At 50.1% G+C, this 21,322-nt stretch overlaps 1 protein-coding gene across 1 annotated transcript in view; it reads right to left on the reverse strand.

Annotated features, from left to right (window-relative positions):
* The window catches only part of LOC142312947 (uncharacterized), a 234,149-nt gene that overhangs the window by 159,829 nt on the left and 52,998 nt on the right, over nucleotides 1-21,322 (reverse strand). The gene's annotated exons all lie outside the window — the stretch shown is intronic.

Below are 21,322 nucleotides of genomic sequence, written 5' to 3' on the forward strand. Positions count from 1 at the left end.
TTAGGCTACTTTCACATAGCAGTTTTTTTCTATCAGGCACAATCCGAAAAAAAACGGATAAAACGGATCTGGCACCGGATCAGTTTTATCCCCATTGATTTGTATTAGTGCCGGATTGTGCCTGATGGCCTTTCGTTGCATCCGGCTGTTGCCGGATCTGTCATAATTGGCTAATGCGGCGGCCGGATGGAACGTCTCTTGTAACATTTTTTGTCTTTGACAAAAATCGCATTGCGCCGGGTGTGGCGCTGTGCGGCATGGTGCATAATGAAAGTCTATGCACGCCGAATCCAGTGGCATGCATCAAATGCCGGAAGCATGTACCGAATTCGGCTTTTACTTCTGAGCATGCCCAGAAGTGATATAAATTCATTGCTTGTCAGAAAATCTCTCTCTCTCGCTGGCTTAAGAAAATCGGTGCGAGTGGAGTGTGATAAAACATCGCATTCCACTCGGACCAATTCTAGCCTGTGTATCAGCGCACATGAGCGATTATTTTCTCAGTCCTAATCGGAACGAGAAAACAATCGCAGCATGCTGCCACTGTAATGCGAGACTCTTTTCTCTCACACCCATTCAAGTGAATGGGGCGAGAGAAAAATCGCACTGCACTCGCGGTACACCGGTGTACCATGCATGCAGAGCGAGAATCACAATAGTTGGCTCTGGAGAAGAGAGGGAGAGAAATCCAACCTTCCCCTCCTCCATGCTGGCCCGCCCCTCCTGAGACCCTGGTTGCCCCCCGCAGCTGTGGTCCGCTCGCACGGTTGGACCGCAGTCGCAGGGATACTAGCATTGCACTTCGCTCCTGCTGCGCTGCCAGCGTGAGCCGAGTGTGATGCGAGCATGGCAGTAGTGCCCCGTGTGGCCCCAGCCTCTCTCTCACACTCACTCACTGACTCACTCTCACCCACTCACCGATCACCGTTGCGGCGCTGCACGGCTGTCACACTGCTGGCTGCTTGTACTGATTTGAAAATGCTGGCCGCCCATTATTCAATCTCGTATTCACTGCTTTGCCTGCCCACCGGCGCCTATGATTGGTTGCAGTCAGACACGCCCCCACGCTGAGTGACAGCTGTCTCACTGCAACCAATCACAGCCGCCGGTGGGCGGGTCTATATCTTGCAGTAAAATAAATAATAATAAAAAAAAAAAAAAACGCATGCGGTCCCCCTCAATTTTGATACCAGCCAAGATAAAGCCACACGGCTGAAGGCTGGTATTCTCAGTATGGGGAGCCCCACGTTATGGGGAGCCCACCACCCTAACAATATCAGCCAGCAGCCTCCCGAAATTGCCGCATCCATTAGATGCGACAGTCCCGGGAATCTACCCGGCTCATCCCGAATTGCCCTGGTGCGGTGGCAATCGAGGAAATAAGGGGTTAATCATGGCAGGCGTCTATGAGACACCCCCAATGATTAACCTGTAAGGGAAAGTAAATAAACACATACACCCCGAAAAAATACTTTATTTGGAATAACAGACAAAAAAACACCCTCTTTCACCATTTTATTAAAATCACCAAATACCCATCCAGGTCCGACGTAATCCACGAGGTCCCATGACAATTTCAGCTCTGCTACATGAAGCTGACAGGAGCGGCAGTAGAACACGACCGCTCCTGGGAGCTCCGCACAGCAACTGAAGGGAGTCGCGCTGTCAGCGGTGACATCACTGAGGTAGTGCCTGTGTGTGTGCGGTGATGATGGGGGCTGTAGTGCCGGTGTATGTGCGTGATGATGCGTGCGGGAGTGCCTGCATGTGCGTGATGATGCATGCGGGAGTGCCGGGATGTGTGCGGTGATGATGCGTGCGGGAGTGCCGGGATGTGTGCGGTGATGATGTGTGCGGGAGTGCCGTGATGTGTACGGTGATAATGCGTGCGGGAGTGCCTGCATGTTCAATTATGATGGGGTCTCTATCTCTCTCTCTCAGCTTTAATAGAAAGAAAGAAAAAAAAACGGATCAGTTTGTTTTTTTACCGGATCCATGCATCAGTTTTTACACACTCTGAGACGGATCCGTTGCATCGGGCACAAATCGGATTGTGCCTTGATTACAAAAAACTGATGTGTGAAAGTAGCCTTACCCTTACATTTAGAACGTGTCTCCAGGGCATCCAGGAGGTACAGTATCGACCAAAAGTTTGGACACACATTCTCATTCAAAGAGTTTTATTTATTTTTATGACTCTAAAAATTGTAGATTCACATTGAAGACATTAAAACTATGAATGAAAACATGTGGAATGAAATACTTAACAAAAAAGTGTGAAACAACTGAAAATATGTCTTATATTCTAGGTTCTTCAAAGTAGCCACCTTTTGCTTTGATTACTGCTTTGCACACTCTTGGCCTTCTCTTGATGAGCTTCAAGAGGTAGTCACCGGAAATGGTTTTCCAACAGTCTTGAAGGAGTTCCCAGAGATGCTTAGCACTTGTTGGCCCTTTTGCCTTCACTCTGCGGTCCAGCTCACCCCAAACCATCTCGATTGGGTTCAGGTCTGGTGTCTGTGGAGGCCAGGTCATCTGGTGTAGCACCCATTACTCTCCTTCATAGTCAAATAGCCCTTAGACAGCCTGGAGGTGTGTTTGGGGTCATTGTCCTGTTGAAAAGTAAATGATGGTCCAATTAAACGCAAATCGGATGGAATAGCATGCCGCTGCAAGATGCTGTGGTAGCCATGCTGGTTTAGTATGCCTTCAATTTTGAATAAATCCCCAACAGTGTCACCAGCAAAGCACCCCACACCATCACACTTCCTCCTCCATGCTTCACGGTGGGAACCAGGCAGGTAGAGTCCATCCGTTCACCTTTTCTACAAAGACACGGTGGTTGGATCCAAAGATCTCAAATTTGGACTGATCAGAGCAAAGCACAGATTTCCACTGGTCTAATGTCCATTCCTTGTGTTCTTTAGCCTAAACAAGTCTTTTCTGTGTGTTGCCTGTCCTTAGCAGTGGTTTCCTAGCAGCTATTTTACCATGAAGGCCTGCTGCACAAAGTCTCCTCTTAATAGTTGTTCTAGAGATGAGAAGGTGTGTCCAAACTTTTGGTCGGCACTGTATATCTGGCCCCATAGGATGACCATATCTTGGTAACTTTCCAAAGAATGGAGTTTAAGGCTATGTGCGCACGTTGCGTATTTTCATGCAGTTACGCTGTGATCTGCACTGCAGCATAAACTGCATGCGTCCTGCGTCCTCAGCACAATCTATAAAGATTGTGCATAATCCATGCCCACGTTGCGTATTAGAACACAGCGTTTTGGCTGCTGCCAAATCGCTGCGTTCTAAAAAGCAACATGTCACTTCTTTTGTGCGTAATGTCGGTCTCTCTCTGTCTGTCTATCGGTCTCTGTGTCTCCCTGTCGGTCGGTCTCTCTGTCTCCCTGTCGGTTTATCCCTCTCCCCCCTCTCTCATACTCACCGATCATTGACCGATCACGGGCGCGGCGCTGCACATCTGTCACACTGCTCCGGCGGCTTCTCCTGCTTTTGAAAATGCCGGCCGCCCATTATTCAATCTCGTATTCCCTGCTTCCCCCTCCCACCGGCGCCTATGATTGGTTGCAGTCAGACACGCCCCCATGCTGAGTGACAGCTGTCTCACTGCAACCAATCACAGCCACCGGTGGGTGGGTTTATGTGGTGCAGTAAAATAAATAAATAAATAATAAAAAAAAAAACGGCGTGCGGCCCCCCCAATTTTGATACCAGCCAGGGTAAAGCCACACGGCTGAAGGCTGGTATTCTCAGGTTGGGGAGCTCCACGTTATGGGGAACCCCCAGCCTAAAAATATCAGCCAGCAGACGCCCGGAATTGCCGCATGGATTAGATGCGACAGTCCCGGGACTCTACCTGGCTCATCCAGAACTGCCCTGGTGCAGTGGCAATCTGGGTAATAAGGAGTTAATGGCAGCCCATAGCTACCACTAAGTCCTAGGTTAATCATTGCAGGCATCTATGAGACACCCCCAATGGTTAACCTGTAAGTGAAAGTAAATAAACACATACACCCGAAAAATCCTTTATCTAATATATAAAGCTCAGTGTATGTGTGTGTGTCTGTGTGTGTGTGTGTGTGTGTGTGTGTATGTCCGCTAAAAGAATCTGCACCGTCGCATTTACAATCACGAAATTTTGCACAGGCACTCCATTTGACTCAGGGAAAGTCATAGACTATGTTTGGGTGGGAAAATTTAACCCTGTCCTTTCCAGTTACTCTACAAAAATCCTGCAGCTATTAAACTGAATGGAGCTGGGAGCTGCAGGCTATAAATAGCAACTGTCAGTGGTTGCTATAGGAACAAAATAAACGGTTAGTATACGAAGCTTATGTGTGAGGTAAAAAGATGTTGGTGGTGAGACGGATAGAGAAAGACAGACGGGCAAAGAGGCAGACGGGCAAAGAGGCAGACGGGCAAAGAGGCAGACGGGCAAAGAGACAGCCGGGCAAAGAGACAGCCGGGCAAAGAGATAGCCGGGCAAAGAGACAGACGCCCAAAGACAGGGAAAGAGACAGAGCGGGAAAGAGACAGAGCGGGAAAGAGACAGAGCGGGAAAGAGACAGAGCGGGAAAGAGACAGAGGGGGAAAGAGACAGAGGGGGAAAGAGACAGAGGGGGAAAGAGACAGCCCTGGAAAGAGACAGCCCTGGAAAGAGACAGCCCTGGAAAGAGACAGCCCGGCAAAGAGACAGCCGGGCAAAGAGACAGCCGGGCAAAGAGACAGCCGGGCAAAGAGACAGCCGGGGAAAGAGACAGTCGGGCAAAGAGACAGCCGGGCAAAGAGATAGAGAGAGAGAGAGACAGACCGGGAAAGAGACAGACCGGCAAAGAGACAGACCGGCAAAGAGACAGCCGGGCAAAGAGACAGCCGGGCAAAGAGACAGCCGGGCAAAGAGACAGATGGGAAAAGAGACAGAGAGAGAGAGAGACAGACAGATACAGAGATTGAGACAGATAGACTGATGCAAATACAGACAGAGAGATAGAAACAGACAGACAAGGAAAGAGACAGACAGCGAGACAGACAGACAGCGACACACAGACAGAGACTGGGAGAGAGACAGAGAGACAGTTACTATCCCGGGCAACGCCCGGGTACTACAGCTAGTTTGAAATAAAAGACAAAAAACACCCTCTTTCACCACTTTATTAAAATCCCCAAACACCCCTCCAGGTCCGGCGTAATCCATGAGGTCCCGCGACACATCCAGCTCTGCTACATGAAGCTGACAGGAGCAGCCGTACAACACCGCCGCTCCTGTCCACTCCATGCAGAAACTGAAGTGAGCCGCACTGTCAGCGGAGACGTCTCTCAGGTTACTCGCGGTCTCGGATGGAGGACTCGAGCTGGCCGCGGGTAACCTGAGTGACGGCACCGGTGATCACGCGGCTCACTGCAGTCACTCAGGAGATTTGCGGTCACTGGTAAGTCCTTCACCTGTGACCGCAAATCAAGCCGCGGCACACGCACAGAGCTGCGCGATCACAATGAAGTCGGGTGAAGTTCATCCGAGTTCATTCTGATCGTGCGGCTGTCTCCCGCAGCCAGCCATGTGCTCTTTTTGACATTCCGGTCCCAGTCGGCTCTGCTGCAAGTCTATGGGGATGCAGCAGAGCCAATTGGGACCGCACTGTCAAAAATGTGCGCTCTGGATGATTTTCCCATGGCAGAGCAAGCATCCCGAACGCATGAATTCTGCAGGAATGTGCGCACGTTGCGTTCTGCCGAATGCGTCTCAGAACGCAGCTTTTCGGATGCGTTCTGAGATGCACATGCAGTGACTATTTACGCTGCGTAATAGAACGCAACGTGCGCACATAGCCTAACAGAGGATAAGACACTGGGTTTAGGCAGAATAAACAACAAGATCTGTTGCAGACTGTAGCATAGGACCATACTCAGTTTTGGGTATGAGCATAATGATAAGAATCATGGACTATTGCTGCGGTGTGTTATGAATGATCATAGACCTACAGTCCAGGGCGCTGTGCCAGTCTCCCAAAGTGGAGCGATATGAAATGGGTGTATTTGAGGGAAATAGCCCCTGGGGAGCTGAACTAGAAAGCAAAGAGTTAATTTGGCTCCCCTGCAGCCAAGTAGAGGAAAAGGGAGGGGTAGAGGGAAAATCAACCACAAGGAGATAAGAGACTAAACTACAGGAATACACAAAAGAGGAGAAAAAAGAACCTATATGTAACCATTAGAGAAATAAAACAATAATTTTTATTTCTAATAAGTAAAATGGGGCAGTGGGTACAACCGAGAAAGGGCAGCATCACAACAATCAAAATATGTAAAAGGAATATTTATAATGTTGGATTATAAAGGAATGTTTATAATGATGACCACAAGCAGCAATGTCAGTAGACCTGTACTGACCTATAAAGGACAAACAAGCAGCATGCGCTATAAAATATAAAATGCTGCGTGTGTATGTAAGGCAATGAGTGTATGGAACAGAGTGGAATGATGGTGAAGTATATTACAGCAGCAATGTATGAAGAACCATACAAAAGTACATGGTGTAAATGTAAGTTGCTAAAAATTAAATAAAGGGAAAGTGTGCAAGCAGTAGCAATGGTAAATGTGTCAGCTAAAAAGACTGAAGGTATGTCAGCCATGCTGCATAGGAAGATAACACAATGTGTGAGAGGGTGGTACCTGGGTACGGACATCTTGTTGGTGTGTGATGTCCAAAACCAATGTGCGTTTTTGTGATTAGTGTCACCTTCATCAGGGAATGGGGTTGTCGCAGTCCTGGAGGCTTTAAAGGGAAGGTGTCAGAATTTTTTTTTTCAATAACTGTAAAAATATAAATATAAAGTATTAATGTTTTAATGTTATGTGTGCATATTATTATTTGTTTTTAATTGAGAAAAATATTTTTTAAAAAATTTAAACGTTTGATATTTTTCACTCTTAAACATTAGGGGGAGCAGCTGCTGAAATCCTACTGTAGAAATAGCTCACATTACAGCTGCAGTAAAGTGGGCAGAGTCTGCTCTCCTGTGTGTGATGTCACCCCCCCTCCCAATTTGGGTGTTTCCAAAAGAATAAGTGGAAACATTAATCATCTGTGCTTGCTGTCAGTGAGTGGAAACCACACATACATAGGGATATATAGCTTGCTGAGTGTCGCTCCTCCTGTATCATGTGTCAGGAGCGACGCTCTGCAGGCTATTCCTGTGTATGTGTCAAGAGGAGCAACGCTCTGCAGACTGACACAAGCAGGGAGATATACAGTATACCATGCTGCCCCACTGAGCTGCTAGGAGGAGAGGCCAGGGGTGAGCACACACAAGTGGGGGAGCGGCGGCGGCAGCGGTGGGGGCTGGGAAGAAGCAACGGCGGCGGGGGGAGTAGCGTACCGCTAGCTTCGGACTGGCTACGGAGCTCTCACCTGCAGCCTGGACTGATCTCAGAGGTTGCAGGACTGTACTGCGAGCGCCGAGTGATTGATTCCCTGGCGATTGCCATGCAGTTCATAACAGCTGCAGACAGGCCGGGCTTATCTCCAAAGTTCAGGTGAGAGCACCGGAGATCAGCCCGGGATGTCTGCAGCTGTCATGAACTGCACTGCAATCGCTGGGGAATCAATCACTCGGCGCTCGCGGTACAGTTCAGGCTGCATGCCGGAGCTCAGGTGAGAGCTCCGGAGTGCACTGCAGGTAACCGCAACCAGGACTGGCATTACTGGAGATTACTCCAGTGGTTAGTCCGACGCTGCGTACCGGTACTCACCCATCCCGGCGGGTGACAGGGAGGGAAGCTCCAGATGGCACTGATCTCCTCCCTCTGCTGTGATCTGGACAGCCCAGGGGGCGCGTCCAGGTCACAGCAGATGCGTACTCTATGTTAGTCTATGGGGTCAGATCCCGACCACTGTTCTCTATGCACAGGGGCAGGGCCGTATTTACCATTAGGCACCCGTGGTCCCGTGCCTGGGGTGCCACGTTGCAGGGGGGGTGGCACTTTCTGGCTGCAAAAAAAAATAAAATTTAAAATTTTTTTTTTTACATCTTCTCTCCCTCCGGACAGTCTATTAAATCCGTGTGTGGGGGTGAGAGACGCACTTCCATTTATCTGTATCTGCGTCTTTAAGACGCGAATACAGATAAACTGTGGGCGCCGCCGGGCACAGGGAACTGATTGACCCCGGAAGTGCCGGCGCCTGCACTTCCGGGGTCAGAGGCGCGCCAATCAGCTCCGTGCTGTGGCATCCAAAGCTGCAGATGCCGCGGAGGACAGAACACTCACCGGAGCCAGCAGCAGCAGGAGGATGACGGACACCGTAGGAGGAGCGGCAGCAGCAAGAGGAGGCGGGAGGCACAAGAGCAGGTAACCGCTGGCAGAGTTCCAGGGCTGTGAAGTGAGGATTCTGGGGCAGGGGCAAGCAGGCAGGCAGGCTACAATGTGAGTATAGTGGACGAGGGACAGGCAGAGGCTGCAATGTGAGTATAGTGGACGAGGGACAGGCAGAGGCTGCAATGTGAGGATAGTGGACGAGGGACAGGCAGAGGCTGATACTGAGGGGAGGCTGGAGGGAGGCAGAGGCTGATACTGGGGGGAGGGTGGAGGGAGGCAGAGGCTGATACTGGAGGGAAGCAGAGGCTGATACTGGGGGGAGGCTGGAGGGAGGCAGAGGCTGATACTGGGGGGAGGCAAGAAGCTGATACTGGGGGGAGGCTGGAGGGAGGCAAAGGCTGATACTGGGGGGGAGACTCTAGGGAGGCAGAGGCTGATACTGGGGGGGAGGCTCTAGGGAGGCAGAGGCTGATACTGGGGGGGAGGCTGGAGGGAGGCAGAGGCTGATACTGGGGGGGAGGCTGGAGGGAGGCTGAGGCTGAGGGAAGATAGAGGCTGAGGCTTGGGGAGGCTGGAGGAGAAAGGCTGATGCTGGCGGAGGCTGGGGGGAGAGAGGCTGATGCTGGCGGAGGCTGGGGAGAGAGAGGCTGATGCTGGTGGAGGAGGCTGGGTGGAGAGAGGCTGATGCTGGCGGAGGATGGAGGGAGAGAGGCTGTTGCTGGCGGAAACTGGGTAGTGAGGCTGATGCTGGCAGAGGCTGGGGGGAGAGAGGCTGATGCTGGCGGAGGCTGGGGGGAGAGAGGCTGATGCTGGCGGAGGCTGGGGGGAGAGAGGCTGATGCTGGCGGAGGCTGGGGGGAGAGAGGCTGATGCTGGCGGAGGCTGGGGGGAGAGAGGCTGATGCTGGCGGAGGCTGGGGGGAGAGAGGCTGATGCTGGGGGAGAGAGGCTGAGGGAAGAGAGGCTGAGGCTGGTGGGAGAGAGGCTGATGCTGGGGGAGAGGCTGCTGCTGGAGGCGGGGGGAGAGAGGCTGCTGCTGGGGGAGTGGGAGATAGGGGCTAATGCTAGAGACAGGGGACAAGAATAATGCAATGACAACATCGATTGGTGGGGGGAGTGTAAGGACTCAATAAGAGGGGGGCAGCATTGGGAGCTCATTATGGAGAAGGGGCAGCATGTGTGGGCTCAGTATGGAGTGGAGCAATGTAGGGGAGTCAATATCAAGAGTGAGGTAGTGTGTGTGGGGGGGGTGTCTCAGCATAAGCGTGAGTGTGGTGGTCTTAACATGAGTGGGGCAAAATGGAGGTGTCATTATGGAAAAGAGGAAGGCAGCATTAGGAGCTCATGGAGAGGGGCAGCATGCATGGGACATTGTGAGGAGGGAGCAGCATGCATGGGACACTGTGAGGAGGGGGCAGCATGCATGGGACACTGAGGAGGGAGCAGCATGCATGGGACACTGAGGAGGGGGCAGCATGCATGGGACACTGTGAGAAGGGGGCAGCATGCATGGGACACTGTCAGGAGGGGGCAGCATGCATGGGACACTGTGAGGAGGGGGCAGCATGCATGGGACACTGTGAGGATGGGGCAGCATGCATGGGACACTGTGAGGATGGGGCAGCATGCATGGGACACTGTGAGGATGGGGCAGCATGCATGGGACACTGTGAGGATGGGGCAGCATGCATGGGATACTGAGGAGGGAGCAGCATGCATGGGACACTGTGAGGAGGGAGCAGCATGCATGGGACACTGTGAGGAGGGGGCAGCATGCATGGGACACTGTGAGGAGGCAGCATGCATGGGACACTGTGAGGAGGGGACAGCATGCATGGGACACCAAGGAGGGGGCAGCATGCATGGGACACTGTGAGAAGGGGGCAGCATGCATGGGACACTGTGAGGAGGGGGCAGCATGCATGGGACACTGTGAGGAGGGAGCAGCATGCATGGGACACTGTGAGGAGGGAGCAGCATGCATGGGACACTGTGAGGAGGGAGCAGCATGTATGGGACATTGTGAGGAGGGGCAGCATGCATGGGACATTCTGAGGAGGGGACAGCATGCATGGGACACCAAGGAGGGGGCAGCATGCATGGGACACTGTGAGGAGGGGGCAGCATGCATGGGACACTGTGAGGAGGGGGCAGCATGCATGGGACAGTGTGAGGAGGGAGCAGCATGCATGGGACACTGTGAGGAGGGAGCAGCATGCATGGGACATTGTGAGGAGGGGCAGCATGCATGGGACACTGTGAGGAGGGAGCAGCATGCATGGGACACTGTGAGGAGGGAGCAGCATGCATGGGACACTGAGGAGGGGGCAGTATGCATGGGACACTGTGAGAAGGGGGCAGCATGCATAGGACACTGTGAGGAGGGGGCAGCATGCATGGGACACTGTGAGGAGGGGGCAGCATGCATGGGACACTGTGAGGATGGGGCAGCATGCATGGGACATTGTGAGGAGGGGGCAGCATGTATGGGACACTGTGAGGAGGGAGCAGCATGCATGGGATACTGTGAGGAGGGGGCAGCATGCATGGGACACTGTGAGGAGGGGGCAGCATGCATGGGACACCAAGGAGGGGGCAGCACGCATGGGACATTGTGAGAAGGGAGCAGCATGCATGGGACACTGTGAGAAGGGGGCAGCATGCATGGGACACTGTGAGGAGGGGGCAGCATGTATGGGGCACTGTGAGGAGGGGGCAGCATGCATGGGACACTGTGAGGAGAGAGCAGCATGCATGGGACACTATGAGGAGGGGGCAGCATGCATGGGACACTGAGGAGGGGGCAGCATGCATGGGACATTGTGAGGAGGGGGCAGCATGCATGGGACACTGTGAGGAGGGGGCAGCATGTATGAGACACTGTGAGGAGGGAGCAGCATGCATGGGACACTGAGGAGGGGGCAGCATGTATGGGACACTGTGAGAAGGGGGCAGTATGCATGGGACACTGTGAGGAGGGGGCAGCATGCATGGGACACTGTGAGGAGGGGGCAGCATGCATGGGACACTGTGAGGAGGGAGCAACATGCATGGGACACTGTGAGGAGGGAGCAGCATGCATGGGACATTGTGAGGAGGGGCAGCATGCATGGGACACTGTGAGGAGGGGGCAGAATGCATGGGACACTGTGAGGAGGGAGCAGCATGCATGGGACACTGAGGAGGGGGCAGCATGCATGGGACACTGTGAGAAGGGGGCAGCATGCATGGGACACTGTGAGGATGGGGCAGCATGCATGAGACATTTTGAGGAGGGGGCAGCATGCATGGGACATTGTGAGGATGGGGTAGCATGAATGAGACATTGTGAGGAGGGGGCAGCATGCATGGGACACTGTGAAGAGGGGGCAGCATGCACGGGACATTGTGAGGAGGGAGCAGCATGCATGGGACATTGTGAGGAGGGGGCAGCATGCATGGGACATTGTGAGGCGGGAGCAGCATTCATGGGACACTGTGAGGAGGGGGCAGCATGCATGGGACATTGTGAGGAGGGGGCAGCATGCATGGGACATTGTGAGGAGGGGGCAATATGCATGGGACATTCTGAGGAGGGGGCAGCATGCATGGGACACTGTGAGGAGGGGGCAGCATGCATGGGACACTTTGAAGAGGGGGCAGTATGTATGGGACATTGTGAGGAGGGGGCAGCATGCATGGGACACTGTTAGGAGGGGGCAGCATGCATGGGACACTGTGAAGAGGGGGCAGCATGCATGGGACATTGTGAGGAAGGGGCAGTATGCATGGGACATTGTCCTCACATCATGCTGCTCCCTCCTCACAATGTACAGATCATATTTCATAATCGAGGAAGGTGTGGTGGGTATAATTTATAAGGGAGGGCAGTGTGTAGTATATTAGGGGCAGTGTGACAGTCACAGTATATAAGTGGGGACGGTGTGGTGGGAATATTTTATACTCATGCTATGTTTTGATGTGCCTGTGGTGATCCCCATTGGGGGGGGGTTAGTGCCCTTCGTTTCTCATTTCTGATACTTTTTAAAGTGTTTTACAGAGTAGATCTGCCTTAAACAGATGTCGTGTGCGAAAACTCAGTTTTACGTTGTCACTAAGGGGCGCAACCACTTAAAGTGCCTTGGGCAGCATGAAGGCAAAATACAGTTCTGCACAGGGGGCTGCCATAAAGGAGGTGACTAGCTGTCGTTACACACAGCGAATACAACATGGCAGCCCCAAGTGCCTTCAGTAAAACTAGAATTAAATAAAAACTAAATAAGCAGTGATTTTATTTTTGTATTAAAAATACTTGATTTCATAATCACTATTATTAATACAAAAATAAAAAAAACGCGATACCTTCCCTTTAAAGGCTTATACTACAGCAATATAAAAGGTTGGGCTTGTGGGCAAAAAGGGTTTGTTTTGGTTTTTTTTTGAGGGGACAAATGTCCCAAAAAAGGCAACAGCTACTATCCTGAGCCCCTCCACCATAGGAAACTGACAATTCAGATGTCTCCCACAACCCCATTGTCATCCCCCGGGGAGTACATTCACTGTTCCCATTTTGTGACCCTGGTTTTAGTTTTCTCATATTTACTCATTAATTTAAGGACAGACATGTTGCAGAAAATTGGGACCTGCATAGAATGTACCCTAAATGGGCCAAAGGTGACCCCCCCCCCCTCCCTAAAAAGAAGGCACCCTGTGTAGTCTCCTAACCCTGACTGACAATTCCCAAAGCTAGTTGTTTGACTCGAGAATAAACCCAGACAGTTGTGGTCACATAAGCAAAATGGACTTGGGAAAAACCTTTAACCCTTTACCGCCACAAGCAGGCTGGACATACAGTATATCCGGCGTCCTCACCCAAGAACACGGTGGCAGACAGCGCCCTCCAGAGTATTACTTTGGGATGCTATATCCAGTTATTACGGTGACATCTGCTTGTGTGAAAGCTGGGGAAGCTGTTTCAGGACTCTATTAGAAAGACAGAGGACAGTCACTCCATGCTGTATCTGAAAGACTCCAACAGGCTCAGACCCACCATTTTTCAGTATAAAGGCCGAACAAATATTAAGCTTTTCCCTCTTTACATTCCCCCATAATGCTCTCAAACTGTAATGGTCTAAATCCAGCTGCATGATTAACAGTGGATCGTAGAAAAGGGAGGAGAATATTAGGATGAGGAAGTGGGAGGGACTGTGAGCCAAGATATGTCCCTGTGGGAGGGACCATGAGACAAGACTTGCCCCTGTTTTTCAAACTAGCAGATGAAGTTCAGTTTGATATGACACATGACTGTCAGGCATTGGTGGAGGCAGAAACAAAGCACTTGGCAAATATCACTGATGTACCACTCACTAACCAAATATCACTGATGTACCCTCTGCTGAGTATTTTATAGATGATTCCAGAGCTTTGGACAATGATCAAGGACTGTTCATCACCGGGTATGCAGTAGTCCACAATGGTAAGGCAGTAAGAACCATTCCCTTCAAGCTACTCTGTGCAAGAGGTTCAGCTGAAAGCATTCGCTGCAATGTGCAATCTGGGAAAAGGTAAGAGGAGTAATGTATTTTCTGACTCACAATACGCTTTTGGGGTAGCACACGACTTTGGCATCATTTGGCGGAGCTGTAATTTCCTGACCTCTGTTGGCAAACCCTTAAAGAATGCGCAGGCGGTAGAGCAGCTACTCACAGCACTCACCACTCCCCAAAGGGCAGCCATAGTCAAAGTATCGGCACACGCACGGGAACAAACTCCCCTTGTAGTAGGCAATGCACTGGCCGACAAGACGGCTAAAGAAGCAGCACGACTACCTCTGACAGGAATACTGGCCATAACAGACATAGCCCTCTCAGGGAGCTTAGTGACCGAGAATGCGGGGCGCCACCTTTCAGCAAAGGAGGCTGGCACCATACCGGCCCCAGTGGCCATTGATCGTGAACTGTTTCAGGTCTTCCAGACCCAGGCCCCCTCAAATGAACAGAATGCAATGCGCTGTATGGTCAGAGTCAGGGGTATGGCAGGTAAACATGCGGATTTTGCTCCCTCGCTGCCTGTTTCCCATGATGGCTGCCCTGGCACATTCCCCTGTGCAAAAGGTATGATGTGTGCAGTAGTGCTACATAACTGGTATGCCCCAGGATTCCCAAATACGGCTGCAAAGTATGTCTTGTTTGTGCAAAACACAGCCCCAGTAGGCCTATTTAAGTTCCACAGAAATTCAGCACCAAAACCAGATTACTCATTTCAGAGACTGCAGGTGGACTACATACTGCTGCCTAAGGTGGGTACTTATGAACATGTCCTGGTATGTCTGAAGCTTAGACCGTGATGAAAGATAATACAAAGACCACAACTACCATCAAGAAAGTAAGAAGTAAGGTGGTTTGCAGATATGGGTTTCCCAAAACTATAGAAAGTAACAGAGGTGCTTACTTCAATGGAGAATTAAATGAAACAGATCATGGCTACTTTCGGAATAGAACACGCTTTCAATGTTCCCTATCACCCACAAAGTAGTGGGAAGGTGGAACGCTTTAACGGTACTCTTAAATTAAAGTGCATGGAGGAAACACACTTGTCCTGGGTAGATTGCTTGCCCATTACATTGTTTTCAGTGAGAACTGCCCGAAGAGGTGTAAAGAAGCTGTCCCCATATGAAATACTGTTTGGTAGTGTTCCTGAGACAGAATTATATTTCCCACAGCAATTGCAGGCCTTGTATGCCTTTCTCACTGAATATGTCCCTGAGTTGCACAAACATCTGACTGTTGCTCATAACTGTGTTCTTTCCTCCATCCCAGACCCCAAGTTTATAAGCGCCGCACACACACACCGGCACCAGGTGACTGGGTCGTGGTCAAGAGACACATAAGGAGACCATTGGCGCCTAGATACAAGGAGCCATTCTAAGTGATGCTAACCACTGCCACTTCTGTCAAGCTCCAAGGCAAAGGTACAAAGATAACCACTCTGCCTTTTGGATTATGCTGATGGCAACTGTACCTGTATCAATGAGGCACGAAAAGAGGACTGTGATAACAAACTGATAAAGCATCACCAAGTTCTGTTCAAAGATATGGACTCTAAAGCAGTAAGAACTGTTGGATATGCACACCGAGCCCAATATCTTCTACTTCTACGCCATATCTCGCAGATTCCCTGACCCTATATGAGGACTTTAAGTTAAGCCTGTGATGCCCACACTCTAAAGGCCACGTCTCACTAAGGAACATCGGTAGCAACATCTCTGCTGAGGCACGACTTTTGTGACGCAACAGCGATGTTGCTAGCGATGTTGCTGTGTATGACATCCAGCAACAACCTGGCCCCTGCTGTGAGGTCGCTAGTTGTTGCTGAATGTCCTGGGCCATTTTTTAGTTGTTGCTCTCCCGCTGTGAAGCACACATCGCTGTGTGTGACAGCGAGAGAGCAACAACTGAATGTGCAGTGAGCAGGGAGCCGGCTTCTGTGGACGCTGGTTACCAATGTAAATATCGGGTAACCAAGAAGCCCTTTCCTTGGTTACCCGATATTTACCTTCGTTACCAGCGTGCGCCGCGCTCACGCGGTCAGTGCCGGCTCCCTGCTGCCTGCACACATAGCCAGACTACACATCGGGTAATTAACCCGATGTGTACTCTGGCTAGGAGTGCAGGGAGCCAGCGCTAAGCGGTGCGCGCTGGTAACCAAGGTAAATATCATGTTGGTTACCCGATATTTACCTTAGTTACCAAGCGCAGCATCGCTTCCACGCGTCGCTGCTGGCTGGGGGCTGGTCACTGGTGAGATCTGCCTGTTTAACAGCTCACCAGCAACCCGTGTAGCGACGCTCCAGCGATCCCTGCCAGGTCAGGTTGCTGGTGGGATCGCTGGAGCGTCGCTAAGTGTGACGGTACCTTTAGGGCTGGAAAAACTGTGAGAGAACTTCAATTATTCGTGATGATAGTTGTTTCCAGAAAAGTGACCATGGATGTTTTGAGCAATAGTGAACTGTGGTTTACACATCCTGTGTAGACTTGTGAACAACTTTACTAATTTAACTAACATTTTGAGTCTAAGGCTATGTGCGCACGTTGCGTATTTACATGCAGTTACGCTGCGATCTGCACCGCAGCGTAACTGCATGCGTCCTGCATCCCCAGCATAATCCATGAAGATTATGCAGGAGCCGTGCGCACGTGGCGTATTAGAGCGCAGCGATTCGGCTGCTGCCTGAAGCGCGCGTTCTAAGAAGTGACATGTCACTTCTTTTGTGCGTATTGGTTGTAATGTCGGTCTCTCTCTCTGTCTGTCTGTCTCGCTCTCTCTCTCTGTCGGTCTGTCCCTCTTCCCCCTCTCTCTTACTCACCGATCAGCTGTACTGCTGTCACTGCTCCGGCGGCTTCTCCTGCTTTTGAAAATGCCGGCCGCCCATTATTCAATCTCGTATTGCTTGCTTCCCCCGCCCACCAGCGCCTATGATTGGTTGCAGTCAGACACGCCATCATGCTGTGTGACAGCTGTCTCACTGCAACCAATCACAGCCGCCGGTGGGCGGGTCTATGTAGTACAGTAAAATAAATAAATTAAAAAAAAACGTCGTGCGGTCCCCCCCAATTCTGATACCAGCCAGGGTAAAGCCACACGGCTGAAGGCTGGTATTCTCAGGATGGAGAGCCCCACGTTATGAGGCGCCCCCCAGCCTAAAAATATCAGCCAGCAGCCGCCCGGAATTGCCGCATGGATTAGATGCGACAGTCCCGGGACTGTACCCGGCTCATCCAGAACTGCCCTGGTGCGGTGGCAATCTGGGTAATAAGGAGTTAATGGCAGCCCATAGCTGCCACTAAGTCCTAGTTAATCGTTGCAGGCGTCTATGAGACACCCCCAATGATTAACCTGTTGAAAGTAAATAAACTCATACACCCAAAAAATCCTTTATTTGAAATAAAAGACAAAAACCACCCTCTTTCGCCACTTTATTAAAATCCCCAAACACACCTCCAGGTCCGGCGTAATCCACGAGGTTCCACGACACATCCAGCTCTGCTACATGAAGCTGACAGGAGCGTCAGTAGAACACCGCCGCTCCTGTCCGCTCCACGCAGCAACTGAAGTGAATCGTGCTGTCAGCGGGGACGTCACTGAGGTAATGCCTGTGTGTGCGGTGATGATGAGGGCTGTAGTGTCGGGATGTGTGCGGGGATGGCGGCGGTAATGTCAGGATGTGTGCGGGGATATAGGCGGTAATGTCAGGATGTGTGCGGGGATGTAGGCGGTAATGTCAGGATGTGTGCGGGGATGTAGGCGGTAATGTCAGGATGTGTGCGGGGATGTAGGCGGTAATGTCAGGATGTGTGCGGGGATGTAGGCGGTAATGTCAGGATGTGTGCGGGGATGTGGGTAGTAATGTCGGGATGTGGGTGGTAATGTCGGGATGTGGGTGAGGATGTCGGGATGTGGGTGAGGATATCGGGATGTGGGTGAGGATGTCGGGATGTGTGCGGGGATGTAGGCAGTAATGTCGGGATGTGTGCGGGGATGTCGGGATGTGTGCGGGGATGTAGGCGGTAATGTCGGGATGTGTGCGGGGATGTAGGCGGTAATGTCGGGATGTGTGCGGAGATGTAGGCAGTAATGTCGGGATGTGTGCGGGGATGTCGGCGGTAATGTCGGGATGTGTGCGGGGATGTCGGCGGTAATGTCGGGATGTGTGCGGGGATGTCGGCGGTAATGTCGGGATGTGTGCGGGGATGTCGGCGGTAATGTCGGGATGTGTGCGGGGATGTCGGCGGTAATGTCGGGATGTGTGCGGGAATGTCGGCGGTAATGTCGGGATGTGTGCGGGGATGTCGGCGGTAATGTCGGGATGTGTGCGGGGATGTAGGCGGTAATGTCGGGATGTGTGCGGGGATGTCGGCGGTAATGTCGGGATGTGTGCGGGGATGTCGGCGGTAATTTCGGGATGTGTGCGGGGATGTCGGCGGTAATGTCGGCATGTGTGCGGGGATGTCGGCGGTAATGTCGGGATGTGTGCGGGGATGTCGGCGGTAATGTCGGGATGTGTGCGGGAATGTCGGAGGTAATGTCGGGATGTGTGCGGGGATGTCGGCGGTAATGTCGGGATGTGTGCGGGGATGTCGGCGGTAATGTCGGGATGTGTGCGGGGATGTCGGCGGTAATGTCGGGATGTGTGCGGGGATGTCGGCGGTAATGTCGGGAAGTGTGCGGGGATGTCGGCGGTAATGTCGGGATGTGTGCGGGAATGTCGGCGGTAATGTCGGGATGTGTGCGGGGATGTCGGCGGTAATGTCGTGATGTGTGCGGGGATGTCGGCGGTAATGTCGGCATGTGTGCGGGGATGTCGGCGGTAATGTCGGCATGTGTGCGGGGATGTCGGCGGTAATGTCGGGATGTGTGCGGGCATGTAGGCGGTAATGTCGGGATGTGTGCGGGGATGCAGGCGGCAGGGTGGATTTGATTTAAATCTAACTGATTTAAATCACGATTTAAATCACTAGTCAGTAAGGCTTGATTTAAATCAGTGATTTAAATCAAAGTTTCTACCTAAACTAGTTCTTGTTACTTTAACATGCAAGTAGATGAAGATTTTTAGAATCACTTTTTATATTACTTTTTTCTCCCCAGTTTAATGGGTTAATCATTCATATTTGGACACCACTGTTCTGTAGTACTTAGGAAGGAGAAAAATAATCCTGACCTTAATAACAATTTAAATAGATTTATTCAACTGAAACAATAACAACATTACAGCATAAGTTATTTGCTTAAACAAACATCCATGTTTGTTAACTAATTTGGCTAAACAAAATATATAGATATATATTAAGAAACTTAGACTGTCAGCCCAGCCGACACATGAAAAACTTAAATACTACTGTCCCTGCTGTCCTCTGTAGGTCACTTGTCGTCATCTTCATCATCTTCTTCTTTGTTCCTATTCATAATCTGGAAAAGAAAAACAAGCTTTCCTGCTTTATTGGGTCCCAACCGATTTCTCAATTTAGAATGAATGAGTCCAAAGGAAGAGAATATTCTTTCAACGCCTGCAGAAGAAGCTACTGCTGTTAAAAGTGAAATCATTACTTGAACAGTCTCTAAATCCAAGCGCTTAAGTGACTTCCACCAGTTTACTGGTGTGACCTTCCTTAAAATATCTTCAGCAAACATATATTTCTTGAATGGTTCCCCCTTAGCTCTGAAGTTTATTATAGTTGGCATTAAAGATGGATGATTGCTGGATACCCATGTCATAGCTAACTCCTCTTCCTCAGCACTTAGGTTTTGACCCAGATATTGGATATTGACAATATTTGCCAAAAAATGAGCTGGAGTCCGTGCTTGTCCCATTCGTTTGTTTACTGCTTGTAATTTAATTCTGTCCATGTGTAGTTCTGTTTTTAAGTGTTCACTCAGTTCCTTCCAAATTTCAACAGCATCCGCAATAAAACAGGTATTTTTCTGTATTTTGTTTAAAGCTTGAGAGATGGGTTTCAGGAAGCTCAGCATATGTTCAACATTTGTCTTAAGCCCAATGTTGAGGATTTTGGCCGTGACAGTGCCATCTATTTTATCTCGATTTTCATCACAAAGTGTCATCAGAATAGACCAGTTTTTGATATACTGCTCAAAACAGTCCACCACAGAGTTCCATCTAACATCTTGTAGGAGCGTTAGCTTGGTTCCACCCATCCTTTTCAGAGCTGCTGCAGCAAAATGATTATTACGGAAGTATTTAGCAATTTCAACAACATTAGCCTTTATTTCTGGAACACTTAAGTCTTTGGCTAAGAGGTGCAGCAAATGAGCACTGCAACCATATGTTATTAGCAGCTTTGTATTCCCTCCCTGCTCTTCTAAATCTCTTCTCATCTTGGATACGTTTGCAGCATTGTCAGTGACCAAACTGCGTACTAGACATTTGAATTTTTGTTCACATGTCGTTATAGCTTTTACTGCCACTTCTTGTAAGTATTCTGCGGTGTGTGCATTTACTGACGTATCAGTTGTTTGTGCAAGGAAGACTTTACCTTCTTCTGTTGTTATACAAGCACATACAGTAGGATCATTGTGGACATTACTCCACCCATCAATACTTAGGTTAACAATTTTACCCTCCAGAGCTGTTGCTCATTGCTCCATTTCTCTGTCATACACTTGATCCAGCAGTTTCCCTGCAGCATCAGCTCTGCTGGGTGGACTGTATCCTGGTCTCAGTGACTGAACCATATTAATGAAATGTGGGTTCTCAGTCAGACGGAAAGAAGAGTTCGTTGCATAAATGAACTGGACAATTTTTTCATCAATCAACTCTTTTTCTAATCTGCTAGTTCTTATCACAAACCTATCTATGGTGGTTCCAGGAGGTAAAGGTTTTTTCTTCCTTTTGGGTGATGGTGATATGTGGCTGTGGGTGTCTGATGATGATGCTGCTGCTAATGAAGCACTATCCTGGATGGATAACTCTGAAACTGTAGAACAGGATGATGGTGATCTTGGAGGTGGATAGTTTCCAGAATCCATGAATTCCCCTAAACAAAAAAAGTCAATGCTGTTATTTTATTGTTTATTATACAATTTCTGCTTATTGTACACAACACTTCACTGCCCCTGCCCCAAAAGGAATATTTGTTTTTCTTCATAACTGTATCAAATGACAGTAACATGCAGTAATAATAAGAAATATAATTTTTCTCACACATGACAGTTCAGTCTTTAGAAATAGGATTTAATAAAAATGTTTACCAACCTGAAGATCCTGCCTGTTCAGAAGTGTTTCTTTGGTCATCTTCATCACTGCACTTCTCATGATGTAGCCTCATTCGCGCCACCAGGCCTTGCATCTCTTTGTTGCATCGTTTGCATTTTGCACGCATGCCTGCCTTACCGATAGGCGAAGGAGCTTCATTAAAATATTCCCAAACTGGGTCTCTTTTACGGCCTGCTGCCATTATAAGGAAAGAATGTAATAAACCTCAGATCGTACACACAAACAGATCCAGACTT

The sequence above is a fragment of the Anomaloglossus baeobatrachus genome, chromosome 5, assembly GCF_048569485.1.
Source record: "Anomaloglossus baeobatrachus isolate aAnoBae1 chromosome 5, aAnoBae1.hap1, whole genome shotgun sequence".
NCBI lineage: Eukaryota > Metazoa > Chordata > Amphibia > Anura > Aromobatidae > Anomaloglossus > Anomaloglossus baeobatrachus.